This window comes from Pongo abelii, chromosome 17 (assembly GCF_028885655.2).
Source record: "Pongo abelii isolate AG06213 chromosome 17, NHGRI_mPonAbe1-v2.0_pri, whole genome shotgun sequence".
Taxonomy (NCBI): Eukaryota; Metazoa; Chordata; class Mammalia; order Primates; family Hominidae; genus Pongo; species Pongo abelii.
The window spans coordinates 83,240,962-83,258,048 of record NC_072002.2 but is presented as its reverse complement, the minus strand read 5'-3'; the positions used below and the strand labels follow the sequence as shown (position 1 = coordinate 83,258,048).

The following is a 17,087-nucleotide window of genomic DNA, read 5'->3' as shown; positions in this document are numbered from 1 at the left end:
GCAATGGCGGGCGCCCCTCCCCCAGCCTCGCTGCCGACTTGCTGTTTGATCTCAGACTGCTGTGCTAGCAATCAGGGAGACTCCGTGGGCGTAGGACCCTCTGAGCCAGGTGCGGGCTATACTCTCCTGGGGCACCGGTTCCTAAGCCCGTCGGAAAAGCACAGTATTCGGGTGGGAGTGGCCCGATTTTCCAGGTGCCGTCTGTCACCCCTGGAAAGGGAACTCCCTGACCCCTTGCGCTTCCCGAGTGAGGCAATGCCTCGCCCCTGCTTCGGCTGGCGCACGGTGCACTCACCCACTGACCTGCGCTCACTGTCTGGCACTCCCTAGTGAGATGAACACGGTACCTCAGATGGAAATGCAGAAATCACCCGTCTTCTGCGTCGCTCGCGCTGGGAGCTGTAGACCGGAGCTGTTCCTATTCGGCCATCTTCGAAAACGTTCATCTCACTTACTTAACATGTCCCTTCACCAATTGGAGTAACTAAAGTTAAGTACTTGATATTGCTCCTTAATTTCTCCAATGTCATAGAAGTAAAAATTTAAGTACACTACAGTTTGAACACTTATATTATTTTAATAATTTAAAACTTTTAATGTGAAACCCTCTATCAACAGTTTTATGTAATAGCAGTTTAAACGTCGTAATTTTAAAATGATAGAAATTCTATCTTAGTCTTCATGTTCTTAAATTAATATACTTTAATATTTTTTTCTACACAATAGAAAACCAATAATGGAAGACAGAGGCAAATGTAATTTATAATTTTTAAAATGATAATAGATAATTCCAGATTATATAAGCAATTCATTTACTCTCAATTTTGTATGTAAATCATCTTTAACAGTAGATTCCATTATTTGTTTATTCGTGGTTGTTACTATGCTCATCTTGAACATAAAATTGATATTTCAGTGTGGCTTAAATTTTCTTTTAAAACACAATTTATAACATGAATAATTATTTCATATGTTTATAGGTTATGGCAATTTACTTTTTGGTGGATTCCTATTTGCATCTTCTATTAATTTTTTAATCAAATTGTTTACATTATTATTTTCTTCTACCTAAGGTTTGTACAAATCACAGCGATGAGCCTTTTGCTCATCTTTTATGTAATAAATAATAGTTTTCAATCCATATAAATTTTAACATTGTTTATAGTGTCCTGTGAATGAATGTTGTCATGTAAGCCCATATATTTTTAAACAGTTTGTTTTTTTTTTTCTGATTTTGGAAATGGTATTCTTCTCAAATCCAGGGGTATATAATTAGTCTCCTTATGAATTATTCTCTTTATGAATGTAATGCTTTATTTTATAATAGGAAGGACTCAAAATTTAAATTTAAAAATAACTGGTTTGGCCTCTTGCCACATGAGTTAATAACTGTGAGATCTTGGGTAAATTACATAGATTCTTGGCATGCAAGTTCCCTCACTCAACATTTATTGAGTGCCAACTATGTTCCATATACAGCTCTAGAGTTTCAAGATAAAACAGAGCAACAAATAGACAATAATTCCTGCCCTTGAAATGCTTACATGAGTGAATGAATGCCTTTGATATGAAGTGGTTATAAGAATAGTTATTTAGTAGAGATGATACGAGTCATAGATGACAGAAATGAAATCACTTTTTTTTAGAAAATAAAGCCATAGGCAGCTGGGCGCGGTGGCTCACGCCTGTAATCCCAGCACTTTGGGAGACCGAGGTGGGCGGATCACCTGAGGTAGGGAGTTTGAGACCAGCCTCATCAACATGGAGAAGCCCCGTCTCTACTAAAAATACAAAAAATTAGCCGGGTGTGGTGGCGCATGCCTGTAATCCCAGCTACTCGAGAGGCTGAGGCAGGGGAATCGCTTGAACGTGGGAGGTAGAGTTTGCAATGAGCTGAGATTGTGCCATTGCACTCCAGCCTGGGCGACAAGAGTGAAACTCCATCTCAAAAAAAAAAAAAAAAAAAAAGAATGAAAGAAAAGAAAAAGAAAGTAAAACCATACAAGCAGCCTTCCTTTTCTATCCAGAGTGGCCCATTGGTGGGTGGAAGTGGTGTCTTGTCCCTTGTTATCATAAGCTGCTCATAATTTGGTAAAAAATAGTACTGGGATATTCATGGCTCTTTAACCGGCAAGTTAAGAATCAATAATAGTAGCATTAATAAAGACTAATTGTTGTTGTTGTTATAGTTACTCATCCCTTTCTAGGCTCAAACAGGAGCCTAAAGACTGGCATTAACTTTGCACTTCTTTGTTCCTATTGGGGAAGTATTAACAAACACAACATGCGTGTTTATGGTGGTTTAAGGCTTCCCTTCACACACTCTTCCTAAAGGTTTCAGTAGATTTCAGGATTTCAAGCAGTCTTTATAATTTGTTAAGGCTAATGATGTCGCACAAGTAGGCACTGTATTTTCTAATCAGTGTTTAGAAACCAATGAAAATGTTCCAATACTAATGAAGTGGACTTATGGCAGAACACAACTTCTCAGTTATTAAGAGAAAAACACTTAAGAACACTAACAGTGAATGTTCTGCTGGGGTTCAAACAATGCTTTGGAGTTTAGTAAAAGGCAGCCAAGTCACTATGTGGCTTTTAGTATGTTGTGTCAGTACTGATTGAGCTTTCGTTGGTGTTTTCTTTGTATGAGTTGATGTAATTATAGCTTTAAAACAAAAATAATGTATTGGTACACAGCAAAAGCATCTGCATTATTTTTCATTCTGCTAGTTTGAGTGGGGGAATAGCTTCTGATAATTAAAATATAAACCTATTTACACACTAAATATTATTTCATTTAATTATTTGAATCTACATTTAGTTGCTTCATATCAATTTTAAACATTACCAGTAAAGAACAAAACAGAGCATTATGTGTTTAGATCATCATAAAAACTTGGACAATATCTATCCTAAATTATTCTTTCTCTGTTTCATTTTTGTTGTTATTACAAATGCAATATATGTTCACTATAGGGGAAAACAGAAAATACAAATAAGCTAAAATAAAATAACATAAAATACTATCCCTTGAATACATTTTTAATGTACTGGTGTATGTTTTTTCAAGCTGTCAACACATATGACACAAGGAGAAAGTTTCTCTTTCTAAAGTTAGGATTGAAGGAAGTAGGGCCTTCCACATCAATGGGGAAATTTTCCCACTCCAGAGTCAGCAGGGAGCCTGAGGAGCATCTCCATGTGCTAGGAAAGCCCTAATTACTTTTAGCCCACCCTAACAAACTGATTCTTGGACTGTTGAGACCTTACCTGAAATGCAAACTAAACACTTTTTTGAAAGTTTCAGTCTGTATTAGGTTTCTCCAGAGAGACAGAACTAATACGGTAGGTAGGTAGATAGATTCGATAGATAGATAGATGATAGATAGATAGATAGATAGATAGAGATGAAAGGAGGTTTATTGGCAGAATTGACTCACCTTATTACAAAGATTAAGTCCCATGGCAGGCTATCTGCAAGCTGGAGACCCTAGGATGCCAGTGGCATGGCTCAGTACAACTATAAAGTCCTGAGAACCCAGTGGGAATGTTGAGGGTGCTGGTGAAAGTCCTGGAGTCCAAAGGTCAGAGACTGTAGAGTTCTGATCTCCAAGGGCAGGAGAAGAAGAGTGTATCTTAGCTCCAAGAGGGAGACCAATTCACCTTTGCACTATTCTGTGTTTTATCAGAGACTCCAGCCTATTGGATGGTGAGCACTCACATTGTGGGTGAACTTTCTGTACTTAGTCCACTCAGACTCACACATCAGTGTCCTCAGGAAACACTCTCACAAACACACTTCCAAAAAAGCTTTACCTGTTCTCTAGGTATTTCTTAATCCAGTCAAGTTGACACTTAAAATTAACTATCACATGCTCATTTCCTATTACTGAAAATAAAGGCTTGCGTTCCATTTGGATATGAAGATAACATTCAATGCCATACTCCTGCCCCAAGCAGAAATTAAATATTGTAGTGAATGGGACACAGGGGAACAGGCAGCATCTCAAATGTCTACAGTAGTTTGCCAAGCAAAGCTGAGTTGATGTCACCTGATGAATAGAGAATACATTTCTGCCAAGGAGAGCAGCAAATGCAGTAACATTGTCGAAGGTGACTGTGCTTAGATGCTTCAGTTCTAACAAAGAGGACCCCTTCATGCACACTTTAAACTAGTCAGTGAGCCTTTTAAACGTCAGTATGGCTGAGATCAAATGTATATACAGTAAAATTTATCTTTTTTCAGTGTATGATTCTACGAATTTTGAGCAATAAGTACAGTCATATAACCACCATAATTAACATAGATAATATTTTATCCTCCCCTCCCGCTGAAGAGTTCCCTCATGCCCCTTTTCAAGACTAAACTGCCATCCCAATCTCAGTCACTGGTAATTGCTTATCTGACATTTCTTCTGATGGTTTTGCTTTTGTGTCTGGCTTTTTAGAATACACCTGAGGTTCATCAACATTTTGTGTATCTCTGTGGTCTGTTTCTTTTTACCGTTGAGTGGTATTCCACTGGAGAAGGTACCAATTTGTTTATTAATTCCCAAGCTGAAGGACGTTTATTATTTTTGATATTTGGTGATTAAGAATAAAGTGTCTGTAAACATTCATGTTCAGTTTTTGTATGAATGTGGGTTATCATTCCACTTGGGTAAATACTTACAAGTGGGATTATTTGGTTGTATATTAAGTGTAGGATTAACTTTTAACTGCCAGGTTATTTTCCAAAAAGGCTGTACATTTTGCATTTCAACCAACAAGGCAGGAGAGTTCCTGTTTGTCTATATCTTCAAAAGCACTCAACATTGTCAGTTTTCTGGTGTTTTGTCTTGTTTTCTTTTAATTTCTTTACATTTTAATCCTTCTTTTAGGTTTGTAGTGGTGTCTTGCCATTTAAGTTTCATTTGCTTAATGACAATGTTGTTAGTTACTATCTGTATTTCTTCTTTGGTGAAATGTTTGTTGAAATCTTTTGCCCATTTTAAACTGTATTTTCTGTTTCCTTATTATTGAGTTATGAGGGTACTTTCTATACTGCAGGCTAACTTTATCACATATGTGATTTGCAAATATTTTCTTGAGGTACTTTAGTCTTTTTATTTTGTTTAACATTTTGAGCAACAAAAAAAGTAGTTTTAATCTCTGTCTACATTAAGGGTAAAACATGTTTTCCTAAAAGATTTATAGTTATCAGGTTTTGCATTTAGATCTATAATCCATTGAAGTTTTCTGTTTATGGTGTGAATATAATTTGTTTTATTTTTTACATGTGAATTTTCAATTATTCCAGCACCATTTAATTATTATTCTAGACTTTATCCATTGAATTGTCTTGGCATCTTTGTCAAAATAAATTAACTTTACATGTGTAAGTTTATTTCTGGACTCTCTCTTCTCTTAAATCGGTCAACCTGCCCGTCCTTTTGGCACCACCATGCTGTCTTAGTTAGCATAGCTTTATAAAAATCTTCACATCAGGAGGCAGTTTAAGTTCTGCAGTTTTAATCTTGTGTTCCAAGCTTGTTTTAGTCTTTATATTTATTTACTGTTCTTTATAATTTTGACATCAGAAAGTCAACTTCTACAAAGAAAACCTGTGGGGGCTTTGGAAATACATTGAATCTGTAGATCACTTTGGGTAGAATCAACACCTTAACGGTAATGTGTTTTCCAGTCTATGGATATTTATTTATAAACTGTTATTTCTCTTATCAATGTTTACTAGTATTCAGCTTGCAAATATTTCACATATTTTGTTAGGTTTATCTCTATGTATTTTATTTTTTGTCATTGCAATGGTACTTAAATACATAATTTGTTAATTTCTTTATTTTTTCTACAATTCAAACTATATACATTTATTGACCTGAAAATGGTAGTTGTTTTGCAGATAACAAGGGCTATGTCATAGATTTACAGTAACAAGTTATTTCCATTGAAACATGGATACTGGTTGTCCTGTTATAAAGATTTGTCTTCTCTTTTATTTAGGAAGAGTGAAATATCTTCCCTTTTTTGCATTCTCAGAGTCATAGTCTCATGCTATTTTTTTGATAGCTTGTTTAAAATGTATTATGGGAGGCCTTTTCTTCTTGGAAAATTCAAGGTAAGAGCAATAAGAAAGAAGGCACAGAGGATTTTCAAGTTAACCTATAAATTCTATATCACATACGTTTTCTCTCCAGCAAGTCTTAGGTGTAGCTTAGATTCCTGGGTGGGATAATAGACTTCACATCAACAATTGACTGTTGTATATTAACCTTGTATTTTGCAACCTTCATATACCTGTTTATTTTTTTTCCCAGGAGTTTTTGTCATCTATTTGGGATTTTCTACGTGGACCAGCATGTCATCTGTAAACAAAGGTAGTATTATTTCTTTCTTGCCTAACACTCAATTTTAGTGAAAAACTCTCCAATTTCTCAACAGTAAGTATAATGTGAGTTGTAGTTGTTTAGTTTGTTTTTTATTATTTTATAAATGGTGTTTCCCTAATTTTGTTTTGCTTATTTGTTTGCAAATTGAAAATGTTTCCTTCTATTTCAAGTTGTTGGGAGTTTTTATCATTAATTAGTTTTGGATTGTTTTATTCTTTTACTGTACTAATTAATATGATCATCTTATTTTCCTTTTTTAGTCTGTTGATATAACTGATTACGTTGATTAATTTTTCAAATGTGGGACTATCCTTGCATACCTGGAATATAAATTTCACTTGTTTGTGGTGCATGATGTTTTTATACGTTGTTGGATTCACTTTTATAAATGTTTTGTAAGGACTTTTGCACTTATGTTTATGAGAGGTATTAGTCTGTAGTTTTCTTTTATTGCATGTATTTGGTTTTGATTGTAGGGTAACTCTACACTAAAAAATTTAGTTAGAAAATGTTTCTTCTGCATCTGTTTACAGGTAGAGTTTAATACTTGGAACAATTTCTTGTTGAACTATTTCGAATAATTTAAAAGTAAAATAATCTGGATTTGGTAATACTTTTTTTGGAAAGGCAATATTATTTCAATTTATTTTATATACAAATGTATAATTACTCAAGTTATCTATTTCTCTTGTGTGAGTTTTGGTAGTTTCACATTTTCCTTTCAAGAAAGTAATCTATTTCATCCAAATTATTTAAATTATTGACATGTGTTGTTAGTAGTATTTTCTTGTTGTCCTTTTAATGTCCTTGAGATCAGTAGAGATTATTGATATGGTTTGGCTGTGTCCCCACCCAAATCTCAACTTGAATTGTAGCTCCCATTATCCCACAGGTCATGGGAGTGACACAGTGGGAAGTAATTGAATCATGAGGGTGGGTTTTTCCCATGCTGTTCTTGTGATAGTGAATAAGTCTCACGAGATCTGATGGTTTTTATAAAGGGCAGTTCCCCTGCACACACTCTCTTGCCTGCCACCCTGTAAGACTTGCCTTTGTTCCTCCTTCCATTTCTGCCATGATTGTGAGACTTCCCCAGCCGTGTGGAACCATGAGTCCATTAAACCTCTTCTTCTTTATAAATTACCTGGTCTCAGGGATTTCTTCACAGCAGTATGAAAATGCACTAAGACAATGGTCGTCTTTCATTTCTGATTCTGGTAATTTGTGTCATCTCTATTTTGTGGAGGATAGTCAAGTACTTTTCTTCATAAGATTGAAGTTTAGATTATTGATTTTAGCTATTCTTTGTTTGTATTCTATACATTTAATTCTATAAATTTTCCTGTACCCCTTTCACTGGATCCCACCATTTTTATTTTTATGTTTTTATTTTCATTTATTTCATCATTTAAAAAATGAGACATCTTTGATCCATGTGTTATTTAGAAGTATGTCGTTCATTTTCAAGTATTTTGGTATTATCTAGCTGTATTTTTGTTTTTAATTTCCATTTCATTTCCATTGTTTTCTGAAAACTTACTTTTAATAATTTTTGTTATTTTATATTTGTTAAGATATGTTTTATGCTGATAATGGGATCTATCCTGATGATTGTTTTATACAAGTTTGAGCAGAATCTACATGTTGCTGATATTGAATGTACTAGCCTACAAATGGTCATTAGATTAAGTTGATTGGCAGTGCTGTTCTGTTCATCTATACTGTTATATTTAATTTAGCATTTCCTTTTGATTTGTTTTTAGAGTTTCTCTTTCCTTGCTTACCTCACCCATTTGTTCTTATGGCTTATCCATTTTTTTTTCCATTAACAACTTTAACATATTATTTGTAATTACTTTAAATTCACTGATAATCCCAATGTCTGTGTCATATCACCGTCTGGTTTTGATACTTGCTTTGTCTCTCTAGATTGCTTTTTGTTGCATGTGGTGTGCCTTGTATGTTTGGTTGTCTTGTTCTGTATATGTCATATTGGGTAATATTCTGAGTAAATAGGCCTCTAATGTGAGGATTTACTTTAATCTGGCTAGGAGTTGTGTTTTGTTTCATGATTTTTGTAGTTCTAGATGCCAGACCAAATTTCTTTAGTCTTCTTGTGTTTGGTGTTCTCCCTTGAATTTGGACTTCCCTAACTTCTCTATTCACAGAGTCTGCGTCTTTACTCTCCTACTAGTTTATACTCAGCCTTCAGCAATTTGCCAAAATTACTATTTAATGTTATTACCAATTAATTTATAGATTCATTGGCTTCTGCTCTAGTTAAGAATATCTTCAGTCTATCTTTCTGAAATTGTCTTTCTAGATCCCCAGTGGTGGTTTTCCCTGCAAACTTAGTTCTCTGGTGAATCCAAGAAAAGTCACTGATTTTTATTTTATCTGGGTTTTTCTTGCTTTATGTATGTTATTGACAATTTTTAAGCTGTTTACATCTCTGAGTTGCTATCAAATTCTCCATAGACTTTTGGTTACTTTGTAGCTTATTGTAGGTCAACCACACAGAGTCTAAAGTAGTATACCAGATATTTTAGCCTCTTTAAAGTCTAATCTATTGCTTTCATGTGCAGAACTAAGAGTGAACTCTTTTTACTTCTGTCCAAGTGTGTCCTAACCCAGTGGAAACTAAATGTTACAAATTTTACACTACATAGGATATATCATAGTGTGCCCAAGTAACAAAGCTAGACTATTTTTAAAACTTGGGCTGAATACAAATATCAAAATATCAACAGCATTCAGACAGTTATAAGCTGGTAGTTGAAGAAACTAGTAGCAGATAATTATTTAAATTTATGTCATGAAAATGAATTACATTCTTAAATTCAACTTGACATTTCAAAAAAAAAGCCAAACTGTTTTACTTTAGTAAAGTTACATCACCTTACTGATAACAGAACTTTACAGACTTCAATAAATTTATTAAATAATCTGGTAAGCAAAGGAAAAATATTTGTTTATAGACTCTGGGCCAGAAATGAGCATTTCCCCAAAATCACAACCAAAACAAGTACATACTTTTTTGTAACAAAAATATAAGTGTCTCAGCATCATATTCTGAATAGAATATATTTTGTCTAATCGCAAAATCTGTGTTCATTATGTGACATAATTTTATAAAAAACTGGAATTTATGTCAAAGCTCCTCACTAAACTACTTGCATAGTAGTTAATTTTGTAATTCATTATTTTTATGGTGGAGCAAGTCTTATTACTCAATTGTTTTGAAAATATTTTGTATCTATCCTAATATTTTTTAGGAGGGAAACTTTAGGACATTCTTTCAAATTTAAATAAAATTATATTGGAAGTACATTGAATTTGGATTAAAGAAGAATTGTTATTTTAACAATATTGGAACTTTTTCTCCTAAACAATCTCTTTCTTCACTCAGCTCTTTTCTGAAGACTTCTTAGTGCATAGGTTCTGCCTCTGTTTATTATGTTAGTTCTTGATCTATATTTTGATAAGTTAAACCTTCTTATAATTTGTCACTGAGTAAATACATTATTTAGGCTGAAACTCATAGCAACTGCATTTTATCTATTTGTGGCTTTGTTCAGTCATAGGTAAAATACAAATTCCATATATGTGTGTGTGTGTGTGTGTGTGCGTGTGTGTGTAAACATATATATATATATATATTTTCTATTATTACAAGCCTATACTGGTTTTACCTTATAATATGTGGCATAATACAGTCTATATAACAGTCCTGTTTTATCCTATTGTTACATTTTGACCCCTTCTTTTTTCTTTCTCTTTTACTAGGATTTGAAATACATCAATAGTGGTCTGTCAATATTATTTTCCTTGGTGTTTTTGCTCTATGAATATTTCTTAATCCTCAATCCCCACATTCTTTCCTCTTGCGGACTTCAGATAAAGTCTTACTAAATATTGACTATGTGCTTTTTTTTCTAAAAGATTTATCTGTTTCCCGCTGTGCTCTTTCTGATTGTATTTTTCTTTCACAGGCATACAAGTCAATTTTCTCGAGAGTCAGAAATGGTTTCAAATATTAGAACTACTTCCAAGGCTCTTAACCTTGGGCACATTTCCTAATCTTTCTCTTGATGATTTTCCTATTTATCCTTCCTCTCATTTATATTGTAACTTGTAGGTTCATTACTTTAAAATAGTTAGATATAATTTTACCTGTTTTATTTGTAAAAAACAAATTAGGCACCAATATTTTGTTCAGGAATGTCATGCCTCATTAAAAATACTTAGCATTGTAAAAAACTGCTTTCAATCAATTTTATATATAGTAATGTTCAGGAAAAATAATATCTTAGAATTATTTTATTATAATGTTAATAATGTTATTGAGTTTGTGTATGTTCTAAAGTGTTTCTATTTTAGAGATAAGTGAAAATGACAGTGACTGTTATACTCAAGTATAGGACAAAGTTGTGACGTAAAACTATACAATCAAATAAATTCATATATCATTAATATATCACAACCACTGCCGTGACTTTTACTACTTTTCTCCAAAGTGGTGAGAGAGTTAAATATCAAGTCACAAATATATGATTTTCTAATTATAGAATTATCTTGTGAAAGTTATATATTTTGTCTATATAATTAAAATATTGTTTTCATCATGCAATATATTTTTACATGAATTTTATTGTCTTTCTAAGCTCTTCATTTATATATCATCTTGCTCAGCTGTTATTTTTATAATCTACTAGTTTAGCGCCAAATTTCATATCTCCCTCTGCTCATTGGATCTCAGTGCCACAGTAGCAGTGTCTGATGCCAGTTCTGCTCCTTTTTTTTTCTTTTGCCTGAAGTCAAAGAAAGTATTTTGGTCAGCACAAGGAAGCAGCCTGAAAACCTGGGAAAATTAAGACCCCCAGAGGCAATGATCAGTTAAATAGAATGGGTATTAATGGATAAACTTATCACTACTCTTTCTGAGTAAAAGTGTTAAGATGCCTCTTGTATTAATACTTAGAGGATCCCTCACAGGAATGGGTGCCATTCGCCCGCAGTGGTGGCAAATCAGTAACATGCTTTAGCATCTTTTCCTCCTTCCCTGTTTCACTTGCCCCATGGTCTCCTCCAGTTCCTGAAATTACCTCCCAAATATTAGACTTGACACTAAATCCTTGTTTTACACTCTGTTTCTGGTTGAATCAAATATATGATTGTTATAATGGAAGTGGCCCAAGAAAGCCATTTATTGGGTGAGATTCTGGACCTAGATGACTCAGAACCTGCCAGACAAAAAAAGACAATTGACTTGTGGTACCAAAGCTGGTGTAAACTCTGGCGTGCTCTAGCAACACAAATGTGATGACTTTTCCCTATGCTGAATCAGGAGTAGATATAGGTAGAAGAGGAAGCTGTGGCTTATGTGGTAGTGCTAGCACTTGAATGCCATGGAGGTCATAGTAGTTATTAACATTGTGAAGCTGGGTTCTTTATCAATGGCCCTAGAAGCCTTGAAAAGCAATAATGTCAGGTTAAAGCCAATAACTATCAACTCTGTGGACACTGTGAAAACCACAAGATCTCCATGTAAGTGATTTATAGAGACCTTCAACTCTTGCAGATAGAGAGTAAACAGTGATGAAGACTGAGCCTAGGATTTAAATATAGGGATAGAAGAACCTCAAGGGTGAATAAATGCACAGTCTCCAAAAGTCTTCTGCACAAAAATTAGAGCCCTGATATGAGATGAGAAGAAACCTCAGTATCAAGATGGAAAAGGATTGGGAAATGAATCTGATAAAATTTGAATCCAGAGATGCTCTTTAAAATCCTGAGAAAGCCAAAGTAAATCCTTCTGCACTGCTAGGGCCAAAAGGGTGTCTCATTTCTTGGAGACTAAGATGCATTCCTTGCAAGATAACACTTGTTTTCCTCATGATTCTTGCCTGGCTGTCATGATTATTTCAGACCAATAACTAGAGTAAGGTTTATGGATAGCTGCATCCAAGAAATATAAACATTGATACAAAATAAAATAACTATTTACTGATAGATTTTCAGGATTTTCCCCATACATAATGGGGTTACTCAGCTTACAGTGGAAGTTGAAGTTATTAGATGAGGCCACTGGGAAGAGTTGGGGCTGAGTGCATTACAAGGCTAAATAGAAAATAATTTATTGCGACAGAGGCTCTCTCCTGTGGCTTGAAATTTAAGAATCTGGAAAAGACATATTAAACAGGTTCTAATGTTACAAAATGGGAATTGCAAGGTAGGGTACTGACAAGGGGCACCAGAATCTTTGAGAAGCCCAGTGATGGTTGTCCCCTATAGGCCAGGGTTTCACTGTAGCAGATTCTGATATAGAACTGGGCTTGCTAAGGTTGGTGAAAATGAAAGAATGCTAAATGAGCAGAGTCCAAGTGGTGGCACTTACCTGTCAGAGGCATGGTGTTCATAATTACTGACATTGTCAACAAGGTTGGAGTGGCAATGAGTGTGGCCTGCAGGGGTCCACGGTGATCTCTAATGGAACTTGGTATTCCTAGAGGTGACATGGATGAGCAGCTGAATGGGATGCTCCTTACCTTGTACAAGTAGAACAAATTAACTACTGCTACGTAGAAGAGTTATGTCAAAATTGTGATTCCCTGCCTAGTTTCTAGACTATCTCAGATGTTAGATCCGTGGATCACTGATTGTGGTTTGGTGGTTCCTTTTGAAAAAGGAAACTGAAATACCATTTTAAATATGAGCGATAGATACTCCTCGAAATGTGACCTAAATTTATGTGTGCCTATTTGTCAGCTTGGCTGTACACATGGAGAAAAAGGAAGGCCAGGCTTTTTTGAGGGCAGCTGATACAGACAGAAGGGGCCCCAAATGCCAGCATGGCCATCCAGCTGGAGTGGAGGCTTAGGGACCCCATGTGTGAGTGGAGTCCTGGCTGGAGCCTGACTCACAGCGATACACTCATGATTGCTCTGGCGCTCAAGTGCATAATTGGGATAAGTATACTTAGCAGCTGGCAGGGCTGTTAAGTTAATTTCTTTTCATGTAGAGAAGGAGCTGTCATCATAGAACAGGCCAGTTGGATGTCCCAGAAACTGCCCTCTCAACCCTAGGCATGATGGTAAATCAGAGCAATTCCTCATTCCGAGTGGAGTTGCAGATAGTGACACTCTCAAAGATAGATTGTTCCTTTTATACCACTCGTGTGACCCCTGCAACTACCAAATGGATTTTGGCATAAATCCATGAACTGCTGTAATCTTAACCAAGTGGTTGCTCTAATTGCAATCATGGTGCTGGAGACGTCTTCCCTACTGAGATGAGCACAGCTTCTGGCACTGGACATGCAAGTTGATGTTGGCAAATGTATTCTTTCAAATCCCTTCAGAAAATAGAATAATCATTTGCCTTTCTGTGGGAAGTACAGCAAGGGTATTTGTAACTTTCCTGCTCCTCGTGACAGAATTGTCCACAGGATCTTTGATTGTCTTGAAATTTTGAAGAGCATCGTGAAATCAAGCTAACTGTACCTGCTGAATAGAAAGTATTCCCCTTATCCTAGGGAAACACATTCTGGTGGTACCGGTGTCTGAAGGGTGTTTAGTTAGGCTAGTTCTACAAGTCATAGAATAACTACAGATACCAGATGTTACAGACTGAAACGGCTTCCAGGGTATAACTACAGCTTCTTGTGCCATCTTCCCCATCCAGCCTTATAATGCCCCTTCAGTAGTCTTATTGGCAGAGGCTAACAGGAAGCAAGCTGACAAAACATAAATGTGGATTTGTCCACTATTATAGTGGAGTCCCACTATAGTATGCACTTTTTTTTTTGTCAGCTTGCTTCTTGTTAGCCTCTGCCAATAAGACTACTGAAGGGGCATTATTATCCAAGTCCACTATTATAGTGGAGTCCCACTATAGTATGCAACAGTGGACTTGGATTTGAGAGAGATTAGCTTAATACTTGACATAACCACACTGCTGGCTAACTCAGTGATGAGTACTTTATCGGCTTTATCTGCTTTACTGGCACTGTTCCCGCCTTTGTATTCTGGCCTCTTGTATTATCTTCCAAATAGCTACCTATACCCAAGGCCTTGTGTTAGTATCTGTTTGCAAGATGGAATGCAAATTAATAAAATAAAGCATAGTACTGAATTCATAACTAAAACACACACACAATTGCACCATTCACATAAACAAAAATCACAATGAAAAATGCAGTTTTTAGAAAATAACATTTTCCTTATATAATCTTTAATCAATTGTGCCTTAGGTCATCATTTGGTTTACTTAAACTGTAGTGTGCCTAAAGAGATTTGTTGAAATGCAGCCTTACAGGATATTGAAACTTGTTCCTTTTGAATTGTGATTGAATTGATCAACGATTTTGTCAATTTTAAGATGTATTGAAATGACAAACATTAACCTTATAATTATTGAGTCAATATATAACTCTGAGCTCAGCAAATCGTTATAGCAATGCAGAAAGCTACTTCTGGATTTTATCTTTTTCATATTATTTATGTTATTATAAATAATCTATTAAAATATTTATTTACTGTAAACTTTCTGAAGAACAAAAATGTAAGTAGAAATCAAAAAGTATTCGTGATATACCTAATTTTACGTCGTAATTGCTTTTACTATTACAAATGGTCACTGTCTTCCTTATGAATTTGCAACTCAGTAGCTCAAGACTCTCAGTGTGAAATAGTCTTCTTTGAATTGATGTTAGCTTTTGAGTAACTTGGACTGATTTTTAAAATGAAGCTAAATTCCTACATTCTGCAATTAAAATTAAATTTTCCTCTTTGAGCTTTAACAATTCCATTTAGTAAATTGAAATCTCCAGAGTTTATCATAGTTTTACCCATTTGGCCTTTTTAATGATGTATTATTTATGCATTTATAGTTAAAAGTTGAGTGGTAAAATTATCAATCACTCAAAAAATATTTATTAAATGCCTGTCTCCAAAGGCTCATATTCTAGGTCTACCCTAATATTCTCTGTTGGCCAAATCTTTACTTTCATGATGACTGTGATCTGATCGTTAAAAATAATTTTATAAACAAGAGACTGAAATTTTCCATTTGAATGGTTCAGCAATATTTAAAAATACAATATAAATTTCAAGTATTTATAAATTAGTATTTAGTAGTTTTATTAAGTTCTCAGTAACTAATATTCTATCAATAAAGGTATTTTTGTCTGTGATTTGCTGTTGTATTTCCAGCATGTAGAATGAGACACAGCACACATTGCAAGCTTAATAAACATAAATTTAATAAATAAATCAACACCACCTTCCTTATACATGAAAATTATTTTTTATAAAAAACTGTAGGAGGTGGTGGAAATAATCACATTCCTACATTTCTGTCACATTATATCAACCCTGAAACATTGCTTTCTCTTTTTATTTAATAACTTATTCACGCATATATAATTAACAATATATTTGTTTAATATGTATCTTTCGTTTTTATGCATTTTTATAGAAGTGTTGCATCTTTAATTTCAGTGAATCATATATGTGCTAGTATTTATAGAATCATATAATTTCTAAATTTATTTTTAAAGATCAGATCATAGATATGCATACACACAAGGATTCTGTTTCTTTTTCACTAACACCGAACTATATCAACTCCAGCCGTGTTGCCATGTGTATATTCAATACATTTTTGTTTCTCACTAAGCAATATGTCATATATAAGTTATATACTCTTCCAGATGAATAGCTAGCCTCCAACTAAGCACCATGAAAAATACAGTTGAACTGGCCGGGCACGGTGGCTCACGCCTGTAATCCCAGCATTTTGGGAGGCCGAGGCGGGCAGATCATGAGGTGAGGAGATGGAGGCCATCCTGGCTAACATGGTGAAACCCCATCTCTACTAAAAATACAAATACGGGCGTGGTGGCAGCGCCTGTAGTCCCAGCTACTCGGGAGGCTGAGGCAGGAGAATGGCGTGAACCCGGGAGGCGGAGCTTGCAGTGAGCTGAGATCGCGCCACTGCACTCCAGCCTGGGCGACACAGCCAGACTCTGTCTCTAAAAACAAAACAAAACAAAATACAGTTGACCCTTAAACAATGAAGGGGAAAGGGGTGCTAATCTCTAGGCAGTCAAAAATTTCCATATTATTTTTGACTCCCCGAAAACTTACCTACTAAGCGTACTGTTGACGAGAAGCCTTACTGATAACGAACAGTTGATGAAACATCCTTTGTATGTCTATGTGTTATACTATATTCTTACAATAACGTAAGCTAGAGGAAAAAGAAATGTTATTTAAAAAAATCATAAGGAAGATAAAATGCATTGACTATTCATTAAGTGGAAGCGGATCTCATGAAGGTCATCATTCTCATCATCTTCACGTTGAGTAGGTTGAGAAGGAGGAGGAAGAGGAGTGGTTGGTCTTGCTGTCTCAGGGCTGGCACGCGCAGAATATTTGAAAGAGGTGGAAGGGGAGGCAAGAGAGGCAGGGACACTCGGTGCAACTTTTATTGAAAAAAATTCATGCATAAGTGGACTCGCACAGTGCAAACCCGTGTTGTTTAAGGGTACACCGTAATACTGCATAAATATTTGTATTCATGTCACTTATGGACCAGTGAGAGTTTTCTTTCGTATATTTATGCCAGAGTGTAATCGCTGTATCATGGCTATGTGCATACTCAATTTGAATTAGTCATATTTAATATGAATTCCTACAA

The 17,087-nt window shown here is 35.1% G+C and overlaps 1 long non-coding RNA gene across 4 annotated transcripts in view; it reads right to left on the bottom strand.

Moving 5' to 3' along the window:
• LOC129051627 (uncharacterized) overlaps nucleotides 1-16,797 on the bottom strand; it is a 52,740-nt gene extending 35,943 nt beyond the window's left edge. For 3 of the 4 annotated variants that reach the window (XR_008516013.2, XR_008516015.2, XR_008516016.2), the window contains exons 1-2: nucleotides 16,535-16,797; nucleotides 12,784-12,891 (exon numbers count right to left, since the gene is read on the bottom strand). This is a non-coding gene — a long non-coding RNA (uncharacterized LOC129051627). Of the gene's footprint in view, nucleotides 1-11,018; nucleotides 11,198-12,783; nucleotides 12,892-16,534 lie in introns of those variants that run through there. The other variant, XR_008516014.2, reaches the window with a different exon arrangement.
• Between the last annotated feature and the right edge of the window lie 290 nt (nucleotides 16,798-17,087).